Raw genomic sequence first — 12,404 nt, forward strand, 5'->3', positions numbered from 1 at the left:
AATAAATTAGTGCGATTATACTGATTTGCTCTTTTTATTTAAACCCACTGTTTCATCTCAGAAGTGGGATTAATAAAGAAAGTTATGATGCATAATCGCGCCAATTAACGATTCGGCAAATACATGCCGGCTACTTTGTTCCTCCGCAAGAGGGAAACGAATCACCGTGTAAAAATCAAGCGACAATGAAGATCGTCCACTTCTGGGGCCCGGAAGGTCCTTAGAAGAGTTTTGAACCGGAGGTACATTCATCTGCAGCGTGCATGGTTTCTACGCCCGATGGCAACCTACCCTCAACTTCTACGCGTAATAACTGAGGTATGATCCATCCATTATTCCATTTCAAATTTTAATCCCGTTTTTAATGATATTGATTCATAGTGTAATGAGGTTGATCGTGTTTGTAACCTCTACTGATGAGATGACCGTGAAAGGTTAATATTGCTAACACCCTGTTTGAGGTTATGAAATTAGTATTAGGGCACGCGGGTTATGATAGGTGGTCATTATACGCTCGCGGATAGAGTGAATGGTTTGAGTGATAGCTGAAGCTAAAAATATAACTATAATTTGTGGCATATCTGACCGTCAAATAAAGGTTTAGGTTTAAAGACGTTTTCTCATAAAAAAAGGTCATTTACATGAGAAAATAAAGTTTACAATATTCGCCATTTAATGAAGTACTCATTCAGCGCATTTGCTGAAGTAATTCGCATTACTCATAATGTGAGCAGCTAATTATTCAGTTTTAAATGGATTGAATGAGTGTACATTTTTTTATGTGTGCAGGTATTTTGTTGTACAGTTTAGCTCCTTCATAGGTAAGGGTTTTTCTGCCATAAATTGTTCTAGTTTTGGGTAAGGCAAGGTAGCTAGCTCGACGAGTTTTAGTTTTAATTTTTGTGAATGTGATATTCGTGTGTATTGTTTTATTTACAGTTTTCCTAACAAGTAATTCAATAAGTTAAATAGTAAAAAATAAAAACTCCCGACTGCTGTTTGCGCTGCATATTTTTCGGCTCTTACATTAAATCGTATAAAATCCACCACATTGATTGTTTAAAGAATTTTATGTATCCATTGACACACACGCCATCAAGACGAATGACGTATCATTTATCAAAATCGGTTAAAATTGTTGAGAGGTTATGAACTGACACAAATACATACTGATTAAACGCCTAATCCCTACTTTTGCAGCAATTAATAAAAAAAAAATCTAGTATATCGGATGGTAACAATAGTTCTCAGACTACCCGCAAATTTCAACCAGAAGTTTTTAAGAAACAAGCTTTGACGCTATTAGTGTTTTTATTTGCACAAGGCTCAGTCATAGTATAAGGTTCTATAAACCTTTAAGGTTATTTTTTTCGCGTCGTCAGTGATATTCCCGCTACAGTCATACAGACAACACTGGGTACGTGTGGGGTACCTATAAATTATTTTTAAGGGTACAATAATATCATTTACGTCAGAATCGGTTGATGAACACTTTCAGTGTGCTCAAACTCAGTTTTGCATATAGCATGGCGATCGCAATTTGAATGTAAAATCGAATTATTTTATGATGTTCACTTTTGAGTTTCTTGTGAAATTGATTTTCATGTGGTTATATGATTGTTATGTAATATGAATATAGATCTTCATAATTGGGGCAGACGTACTTTATGAATCGACTGGGAGCTACTTGTAGTCAAACAATAATATTGTGCTTATCTTTCTTTTCTCGGAATTTTTGGTGAGTTCGTGAAGTGCAAACGTCATCGCCTACGATGGTCACTACTGATGCTTTGCTGTGCGCTGTGTGCCTGATGCCGAGCGCGTCACTGCGAGGCACCTCATCGTGGCGCGCTAACGATGCAGGGTTGCAGCCAATGGGTATCTATAAGCCGCCGTATTGTCGCCTACTTGGGGTCACATAAGCGCTGTTAAGCGTTTATGCTGTATGGTATGACTGTTCTTTTATTTTTACTAAAAGTTAGTGTTTATGAAGTCTGTACGTGTTGTAACTTGTAGTTTAAATCACATTCTTTGAATGATTGAGAGCATAGTAAAGTAGATCTTACTCACGGCTTTGGGACTGTCTCGTATAATATACAAGCCAGTGGCACAGCGTATGAGTAAATACAAATAGGTAGTGTAATGTAGGCAGAATCGGGCACTTGGAGGAAACGTAATAATAATTATTACCAGTTAGACATCTTTATGATTTGGATAATGCTTTTGTCATTTTAGAAAAAAAGTAGTGCTTGTAGGCAGCATGTACGTTACGTACTTTTGCCAACAAGCTTTCAATCGAGTCAATTTTATCATTCTACCTTTAGATTGTCGGTCCAATCATAATGTAAGTAGAAAGTTCAAGTGGCACTTTTAATTATAGCCATGATTTAGCTTTGTGCCGTTCATTGTTAGTCAGGTGGACCGGACGTACCGTAAGAATTTTCACTAAGCCGACTAGACTGACATTTTACATAATATCTTGAGTTCAGTTGGTGTTAGTATGCCTGCCTGGTTATGTAGCTTACATAGTAGGGAATAGGAATGGAATAGAAAACTGTTATTTAACTGATGATCCTGTATTACCTAAATTCAATCGTGAACTGTTTTCGGAATTACATAGATGCCGAAGTGAAGACAGTAGCCAAGTCTTACTTTCTGCAGCCAAGTCTTACTTTCTGCAGCCAAGTCTTACTTTCTGCAGCCAAGTCTTACTTTCTGCAGCCAAGTCTTACTTTCTGCAGCCAAGTCTTACTTTCTGCAGCCAAGTCTTACTTTCTGCAGCCAAGTCTTACTTTCTGCAGCCAAGTCTTACTTTCTGCCGTCAAGTCTTACTTTCTGCCGCCAAGTCTTAGGTACTTTCTGCCGCCAAGTCTTACTTTCTGCCGCCAAGTCTTACTTTCTGCAGCCAGGTCTTACTTTCTGCAGCCAAGTCTTACTTCATGCAGCCAGGTCTTAATTTCTGTAGTGAGGTCTTACTTTCTACAGCCAGGTCTTACTTTCTGCAGCCAGGTTTTACTTTCGGCAGCCAAGTTTTACTTTCGGTAGCCAAGTTTTACTTTCAGTAGCCAATTTTTACTTTCGAAAGCCAAGTTTTACTTTCGATAGGAGTACTTTCATCTCGTTGCTCGTTGAGAGATCTCCCTGCAAGGATTTAAGTGAGATTCCTTTTCAAGTCAGAGTAATAGCATTCACAGCTTCACAAGAAGCTATTCACTTCCTTTCTACAAGCCAGTCTGTTGACGGTTTTTCTTTCAAAAATGTCTCTAAAGTAAAACGTGGAAAAATAGTACAACTGAAAAACGATAATAATTTATAAATTTGTTTCGTCTTGGTTTTAAAGTGGATAAGATTGCAGTTTAGATCACAGACCAATAGCATTGGATTAGAATTTTGTAGAATTCATACTGACCACATTTTGTAAAACCATTTTGTAAGACAGCGAAAGGATATCGCTCATCAGTAGTATAGGTACAATTTGATTATTACAGATGCTTTTGCAAAATTTGTTACTAGCCGAAAACGATCAGTTTCGTAGAATATTATACATAATTTGGCTTATTTGAACATCCTAGCAAACTGAAAACGATCAGTTTCGTAGAATATTATACATAATTTGGCTTATTTGAACATCCTAGCAAACTTATAAAGTGACTATAAGAATGCTTTTACTAGTAGACATTTTAGAGTTTTCGAGTATCGACTGATTAATAGTTAGGTATGTTTTGACCTCCATGATACTACCACGAGCCAAGTGCCTAGTCAAGCCAAGCCAAGCACTAGCCAGACCATGTTAAACGCGTTGTGCCACAGGCCCTAGCGAGACTGCGAATAAAATGATTGGACAAACTGCTTACTTGATATTATTTGGACTACTGACAATACTCTCAAAGAATGTGCTATCCATAATTTGGTATTTACCTAGGTCACGATGCCATGTTGCTATTAATTTAAATTAGTAAACTCGGGGAGGTTATGCGTAACAAGGCAAATGCTTGGTAAAGGATAGCAAGCGATAGGATAAAGCTAACTAGATAATGTAACTGACAAAATTAATATTTCATTTAATTATAACAAAGGAATTTAGTTATTTAGTGGCAAGTTCCCACAAGCATTGCGACAAAAGTAAACACTGATAGCATTTACTCAGGTTCATTTTCGTAACCAAGCTGGTAGGCATTAAGAGAACCCGCAGTGTTAAGGGATTTCGAGGCTACAAAGCTTGTACATGCCTGAGCAGACTCTTTAAAGCCATATCACAGCGCCTACGGTTCTTATATCCAACAGTGCTAACTGTTCCGATAAATAACTTGAAACCGAAGACCTTATTGAGCTATTGCCTACCAGAAAGCTAACCAAGCATTTTCCCATTGCAGGAGCAATTCATTGTTTCAGGACGGCCGAATGTAACGCCACACCGCCTCAGCCAATCGCAACGCGCCAACGCCAACCAGACTATCCGAGTCAAGCCGAGCCAAACGCCGGCCAATCATAGCCTAGCGGCCATTGAACGCCAACGCCAGCGCCATTGACAGCCGAACGCCACTCAGCAACAACTGCCGAATGCCTCCGGTGGGGATAACGCCATATAAAGCCATGCGAGCTCATTTTTAGGATTATTATTGTATCGTACGCATTATAAGCTGAAATACTGCCGGTCTCTGTAAATAAGTGTAATAAGTGTGTAATAAATGTGTAATAAGTAAATAAGTGTAGTAGTAACAAATATATGAGAGTAATTATTAGTGTGTTGAGTGAAGTGATAAAATAAATTAGTGCGATTATACTGATTTGCTCTTTTTATTTAAACCCACTGTTTCAAGATATATACACTCACTGGACCAAATGAGATGAAACTTTTGTAATTTAAAATCATTAAACAAAACCAAAATACGGCTTTGATTAAAATTAGTCTCATAAAGCCGCCTTTTCCGAAAGAAGTTATTGAGTATGGGTTTAAAAAAATAAATTGGAAAGATATAACATACTAAATAATCCATTAGAGTAGTGTTGCTCTAACGAAGAGAGCAAGAGGAGGTACTTCACGCTCGTACACTTCTCAACTACTGTTTATGCTCCAGTTCAAACTGTTCTCAGAGTCAACCCTTAGAATAACTACAAAAATGTTAGTCTGTCTAACGTTATTATATTTCTTTGTTACGTTCAATAACTTGCAATTTTATCTAGGTTTCTAGCACTAGAGTACTGGTATTTCAATTATGACTAGCTGATCCCCGCAGATTCACCCGCGTGGATTTAGGTTTTTAAGATTTTAGGATTTACTTGTAGTAAAATCATTCTCAAATCTCAGATTTATCAAAATAAATTCAGTATGATAACAAATATGCAACCGAATATATTATTTAATCACTCCTTGCGCACTCGGAATTGCAGGCAATCATGTGATTTTGAACTAAATAAAATATAGGTAGTAAGTAGGTACTATTTCTTTGCTACTTATTGAGTTATTCCTACCTAGTAACTACATAGGTAGGAATAACTCAATAAAAACAACGGCATAAAATTACTCGAATAGGTAGACTCTCAGTATATTTAAAGGACACAAAATACTTCTTATTCTTTTAGCATTAAATAGGCCTGAGCTCTTTTAAGGAGCTGCAGAGGACTTAGACGATAGGATACTTAGGATATGAAGAGCTCTTAACTCTTAGGCTTTCTGCATTGCAGTGGAGTTGCCGTGCTTATGAAATATCTGACACTTTAACAAAGACTTTGCCTCTCAAAGGAAAATATAGTATGGAATATGTATATGTATAGGTACCTAACTTACTTAAATTACCTTACCTTCATTCCAATAATGGCCCGGTAGATTTTGATATTTTGAATCCATAGTAAGTATAATAATAATAATAATTATACTTACTATGTGCGAATACTTGCACAGACATAATCAAGTAGCCAAGATAATCCATCAACAACTTGCTCTTCAGTATGGCCTTGTAGATACTGAGGTGCCGTACTATAGGTACGACCCAATGTCAGTTCTTGAAAATAGCAGTGCCCTGCTTTACTGGGATCGGTCGGTTATCACTGACAGGTATATTGTAGCCAATAGACCTGATATAGTGCTAGTTGACCGATCAGCGCGTCGAGCAATGATTGTTGATGTCACTATTCCACATGATGATAATCTAGTGAAAGCAGAAAAGGAAAAAGTATCGAAATACTTGGACCTGGCCCACGAGATTACCGCCATGTGGAGTGTTGACTCAGCGATTATTGTACCGATAGTTGTATCAGTCAACGGTCTTATTGCGAACAGTTTCGACCAACATCTTAAGAAACTGTCGCTTAACTGTTGGATCAAGGGTAAGATACAGAAGGCAGTGGTTCTTGAGACGGCACGCATTGTGAGGAGGTTCCTCACTCTGGAGCCCTGACCACTGGCGGCTTGGGTCCAACCCACCCTGTTGCCAGTGGGATCCATTTTATCATATTTTTATTCAATGTTTTTTTTTCCGTTATTTTAGTTTTTTGTTGTTTATGTTATTTTATTTCTCTTTTGTTTCTGTTATTTATTGATTTTGTTGTTGATGTTATTTTATTTTTTGTTCTTTCTGTGTTTCTGTTATTTTTTCTGTTGTTTTTGTTATTTTATTGTTTAAAAATAGGATAAAATGTGAAAAATAAATAAATGAGAAAATTAATTGATTGTATGCATATTATGAATCTGTAATTAATTAATTTGATAATTAATCCGTTGTTTAAATGTTTACAGTCATTATTGAATTTATATAATATGTCAAGAAATTTTGCGCTCACTATGATAGCGCTTTTATATATTATCTTACTTTTTGATCTCACCATAATTTTTTCACTTGTAAAATATATTTGCGATATTAGTGCCCGTTTCCGTTTTACTTTTAAATTAAAAACCTTTTGTTGCGTGCTAAAATAAAAATAATACCGCTCGCTGCCCTCACGCTCGTTTGGTGTTGCATTTAACGTTACTGTCCAATTGGAATGCTAAATTTTATTGACTAAGGAACTAACCAGAAATATGACGAGGCAAAAAACCCTTTAAAAGATTACGTAAAAATTTTAGCCCGGGTAACACCGTACTGTGACAACTTTAAAGATTTTACCGGTCAAATAATGGACTTTTGGACTTATACCTGATTCCTCAAGCTTTAGCGCGATTTTTGCAATCGCGATGATAAAAATTACATAATCAAGGTTTAGATGAATTTATATAAAAAATAAACTCCTATTTAAATTTATTGCTGATTCACGTCCCTCATAGGTAGCTGTATGTATTGTTGTTATTTCACTCGAATGACTCGGGAAAAGTGAAATAAATGAAACTACGTTACACACGCGATTGAACAAATATTTCATCAACTTGTTGCCCCCGAGGACTTGGGGAAATCATTGTATTCGCGATAACATCCATCGTACGCTTAATATAAATTGGATTTTGTTTTGAGCTGTCTCGTAACTCTTAAGCCAGTCCCACTCGAATGCTTTTTAGACCATGATACGAGTATGTCTGCTGGTCGAAATTCCCGTAAACAAATGTTTTCTTAGATAAAATGAGAAATATAAACGTGGGCGCGGCAGGGCACCAGTCCACAATAATTCGCGCTTTTAAAAAACTAGATATAGGCGAAAGGAAACTCTCATTATTCGGCGACTTGCTTTAATGAACAGTGAAATACCGTGAACGTTAGCATCCTTATGTGGTCGACATCCAATCTACTTGTACGAAAAGTTTTTGCTCAACTTTTCTGATACCAACCGCTAAGTTGTGGAATGCCCTTCAAGCGTGTTTCCTGCCACGTATATATCTACAGTACTACGGATAAATTTTAATACCCTCAAGGCAAGAGTAACTAGACATCTTCTAGGCAAGTGCGCTTCAACCTAGACCTGATTGTCGCAAGCACAAGTCTATCGCGCAATTTAAAAAAAAATGAAAGAGTGTTAATGCTGTTCGCGTTCCAAAAGTTGTCGTCCATCGCCCTAAACAATATGTAAGGACATTGAACAATGTCGCAGGTACGGTTCTCTACAATACTACGATATCGCTTCTTGCATGAACTTCTGAACTCTGCTGATACATACAGTTTATAGTCTGTTGACTCAATGTGCATTGTTTATTAGCTGCGGGCGCCAGCTAATCGCTCTTGCTGGATATTTACTGTCCCCAGGGACGTGTCATCTGATAGTATTATATCCTGCCTCGTTTGTCCCATGTCGCCTCTCAATGCGCAATGGTGAGATTTATGCGTAAATAAAACGAATTTTTATTCAGAATACTTTCTACAATTATAGCCTTGTATATTTTTTCTGGTTTATAAATTTTATGTTATGCTAAGACCTGTGGCTAAGAACCATCGATGACTGCCAATTTGATGCACAGTCAAGACAGCGCCGGCGTCGAAGCACGGCGGCGACGACACGGCGGGCGACATTACTTTACCAAAATTGTTTAACAGATTCAATATTATGTCATGATATGCCTAGAGGAGCAGCGCCTTGGAAATACCCTCTGCAACGCGTCTGTCTCTAATTTTGATCTGTGAGCGATAGGTCTACTTACCTACTGTAAAATTTTTAGATTAAATCGATTAGCCGATATATCTCTACAAACCATTGGATTTAAATATATTCAGTATTCTTGACGGTAAAACAGCGTCGTCGTAAGTACCTAAATCGCACGATAAGAGCGTTAAAAGCTCGTTGCTATCGCCATTACATAACTTAGGCTCTGTCTCGTCACAATCCTATAAATTAGATCTTTGTGCGAACTGGTGCGAAGTAAGAAATTTCGCTTTCGCAATTGTGTAGCCTTCCTGTCTTTAATTGAGATTCACCCATGATTGTACAAACAATAAAACATTTTATTAACATGATTGTTATGTTAACGAGGCTCATTAGGTAGCTCATGTAGGACAAGTGTAACAAGTGTAAATTAAAAATTTATAACACCCCCGACAATTGAAGCTTACATACAGTAGGTACAACAATAGGTACTTTGTATATCCACAATAATGCCGAAGTCACCGAAAATGGTTTGTGGCTGAAGTAGATATTTGATGGCTTTGAATTAAACTTGCGAAAAGACTTAGATGAGTCTAGTTGAATTGTTTTCATTAAGTGTGGTTGTTGGTTTGAATAATACAAATATGCAGAGGACGCTTGCTCTGTGCCATTAGACGTTAACAAGGCTTTGAAGGTCAACGAGGCAGCGCTTGAAGCTCAGTGAAGCGCAAGAGATCTTAGTGGCCCTTTCATAACTCTACCGATTTTCATTCATTAATATTTTAGCCGTACTGAAAAGAAAATCAGTGTTGGGAACCGTTCCGTCAAAAGGTAACTTTACAAATCTTCATGTTCATATTATTGAAATCATGTGTTTGGCGAACGATTTTCCGCAAAGGATTCTGAATTTCTCAGACCACAAAATTCTTAATAATACACAGTCTAATGCTGAACAACACAATAAAAAAAGGTAATATCTTTGATATGTATCTATGTACGAGTATATAACTTTTATTTACAGTTTCTTGAGAAAAGTTCTGACAACACATGCATATTTGAGTAGTCCCGTGTATTGTCGCATAAGATGCACATTGAAGTGTGAATCAGATACTGGGACTCGTTTAATTTAACATTTGCGTCTGTTCACTCCGTGAGAACGCTTTTATTTCCCTCTTGGTACATTTGCAATTGTGCTCTAGATTACTGTACCTGTTTAATGTTTACTACAGTTGGTTGAAGTTTTTAGGCTTAAAGCAGCAACTGTGAGTCAGCCTATTAATTCCTAACTGCAGTGTAGGTCCTTGCTATTTCTGGAATGGATAACTACGTAATTACCACACGTACATACAACCAAACATCACCTGGGGTGCTGTCACCAAAACTTCAACCATAATCATTAATGCAAAAGAAGATTTTGAGACCGATAAAGTACGGCAACCAAGCAAACAAAATGACATAGATAAATTGAGGAATCTTCTAGAGTTGGCTAAAAGTAGACCACATGAAGGGCTGTAGCGCTGGTGGTGATGATGATGATGATAGAATTTACCAGCTTAGAAGGTATCACCAATCCAATGCCATATAGTCAAAAGTGCCTCTTAGAAAAGGCTACGAGATGAAAAGTAGAAAATGTAAAAAGTCGTTTTGTTTATTTAGTTATTTATCTACTCATACATTAGTTATTATTATAGTATCGGTTTCGTATTGTATATCACGCTGTCCGTATATTTATATCCGTACACGTGGAACCTCATTATTACCTATTAAAATTCACCCATATATCTCCATTTTCCAACCTATGAATAAAATATAGACACACAGCCTTTTATGAGAACCTTTGTTGTACGGAATTAAATTATCAACACCCTTTCGGGATTAATTTTAATATTTATTAAAATTATAGAACAAACGAATAATTTATTATTGAGTAAAGTGTGTGAAAATGTGAACAAATAAACAACTGAAATAACTTCAACTGTTCTGATACCTGAAATGCCAAAAAAAATACTAAGTATGGTCGATTGTAAATTGCAACAGAGTGAAAGTTTTACAAGTCATACCTTTATTACCGTTTGCCTTTACCACACGTTTACCATCGCCTTTAATAGGATGATATAATAATATACCTACCTTCTTGAACAACACAAGGATGTCATCGTTTTGCACGAGACGTGGCATCTGAGGCGAAGCCTGTCAGCCGCAACGTGAAATGTGCGGTTCCCTTCCATTAGTTTGCCTAAACACATTGTACCCATAAGAGGTTGCACCGCACAGAAATTGTCTGTAGGTAATTATCTCAGGGACCAGAAATGCATCTTCCAGCATAATGTGTACCTAACAGTGTACATAAATGTTGCGATACAAAATAGCTTATTTTTATTATTTTTATTTATAAAAAATGCTCATATAGCTCAATCACGGTCAATATGGAATCATAATAGTGTCTGCGATATATTCATATTCAACACCCGCCACACAAACATTACACAATAAATAGTTGTTATGCTCCACACAATTATTGTGCTCTGCACATATGCCGTTCGTGCCCTACGCCATGCGCCACACACGCGCCTCAAACGCGCCACACACGCGCAACTCACGATCCACATACGTGCCATACTCGTTTCACACGCTCCACACAATAATCGTGTTCCACGCAACTGTGCTCCACACATGCTACACACACGCGCGCGCGCCACTTGCGCGCTACAATGTGCCACACACACACCAAACACGTGCCAAACTCGCTCTCACACACACGCGCCACAAACGCGCTACAGACGAGACACACACGTGCCACACTCGCGTCACACACGCTTCACATACGCTCAATATATCTGCCACTTATGTGCCTAACGCGCCACACCACACACGTGACACACCCACCAAATTCACCAATATAATATTATGGAGTGACAGAGGTTTTAAATTTTGTTGATGAATCTGTAGCATATTTATTATCCGCGGGCGTAGGCTAATCGTTCGTGCTGGATATACTGTCCCCTGGGATACATCGTCTGATAATATTGTATCCTGAGCGTTCAAGCGGCCCCTGTCGTCTCTTATCAGTGACTGATTTATACGCAGAACCTCATATATTTATTTTTCGTATTTTTTCTCTTAAATTACAATGATCGTGACATAACATGATAATTAATGGAATGTGTATTTAACATCTCCCAGATTATCGACAGACGCGGAATCCCAAGGTGCTTGACTGTCGATCACTAAGAGAACGGAAGACATCAAGAAGTCGTAGATATGGAAATCACAAAGAAAACTCCAATAATGAACATCCATCGGTCGAGACGACGAGAAATAATGGATTAACAAAATGGTTGTGAAAATTTTATCGGTTAGGTACAAACTTACATATTAAATAAAGTTTGCGATATACCTACCTACCTATTTTAGCAACATACCTACCTGTGTTAGATATTTGATAATAATATAATCAAAGTGTTATCTAACCCTCTAAAGTTGATAAAAGGTATGAAACTACGAAGTAATTAAAATATTATCCACACAATGAAACAAGTGGTTTACATTAACCTCAAAAGTGGTTTACCTAACACTACTAAAGGTACGATAGAGTGAAGTTATGCGATATATTATTTTTATGGGAAAAATAAAATACTTTGAGGAACCTATTAAATGAATGCATGTGTAACAAAACAAATAATAACTTCAATATTCTAAAATTAGAGTTCTGTGCCCGCAGGGTGCCAACGGGTCCCTATTACTGAATCTTCTCTGTCCGTCAGTCCATCCGTCCGTCCGTATGTCTGCCTCATGAACCATAATAGGTAGAGACCTGAAATTTTCACAGAATGTGTAATAATCGGGTCATTACACAGCATGAAAATTAAAAAAATAAGAATGGTTATTTCTTGTACGATGGT

The sequence above is a fragment of the Maniola jurtina genome, chromosome 6 (assembly GCF_905333055.1).
Source record: "Maniola jurtina chromosome 6, ilManJurt1.1, whole genome shotgun sequence".
In the NCBI taxonomy this organism is placed as follows: Eukaryota; Metazoa; Arthropoda; class Insecta; order Lepidoptera; family Nymphalidae; genus Maniola; species Maniola jurtina.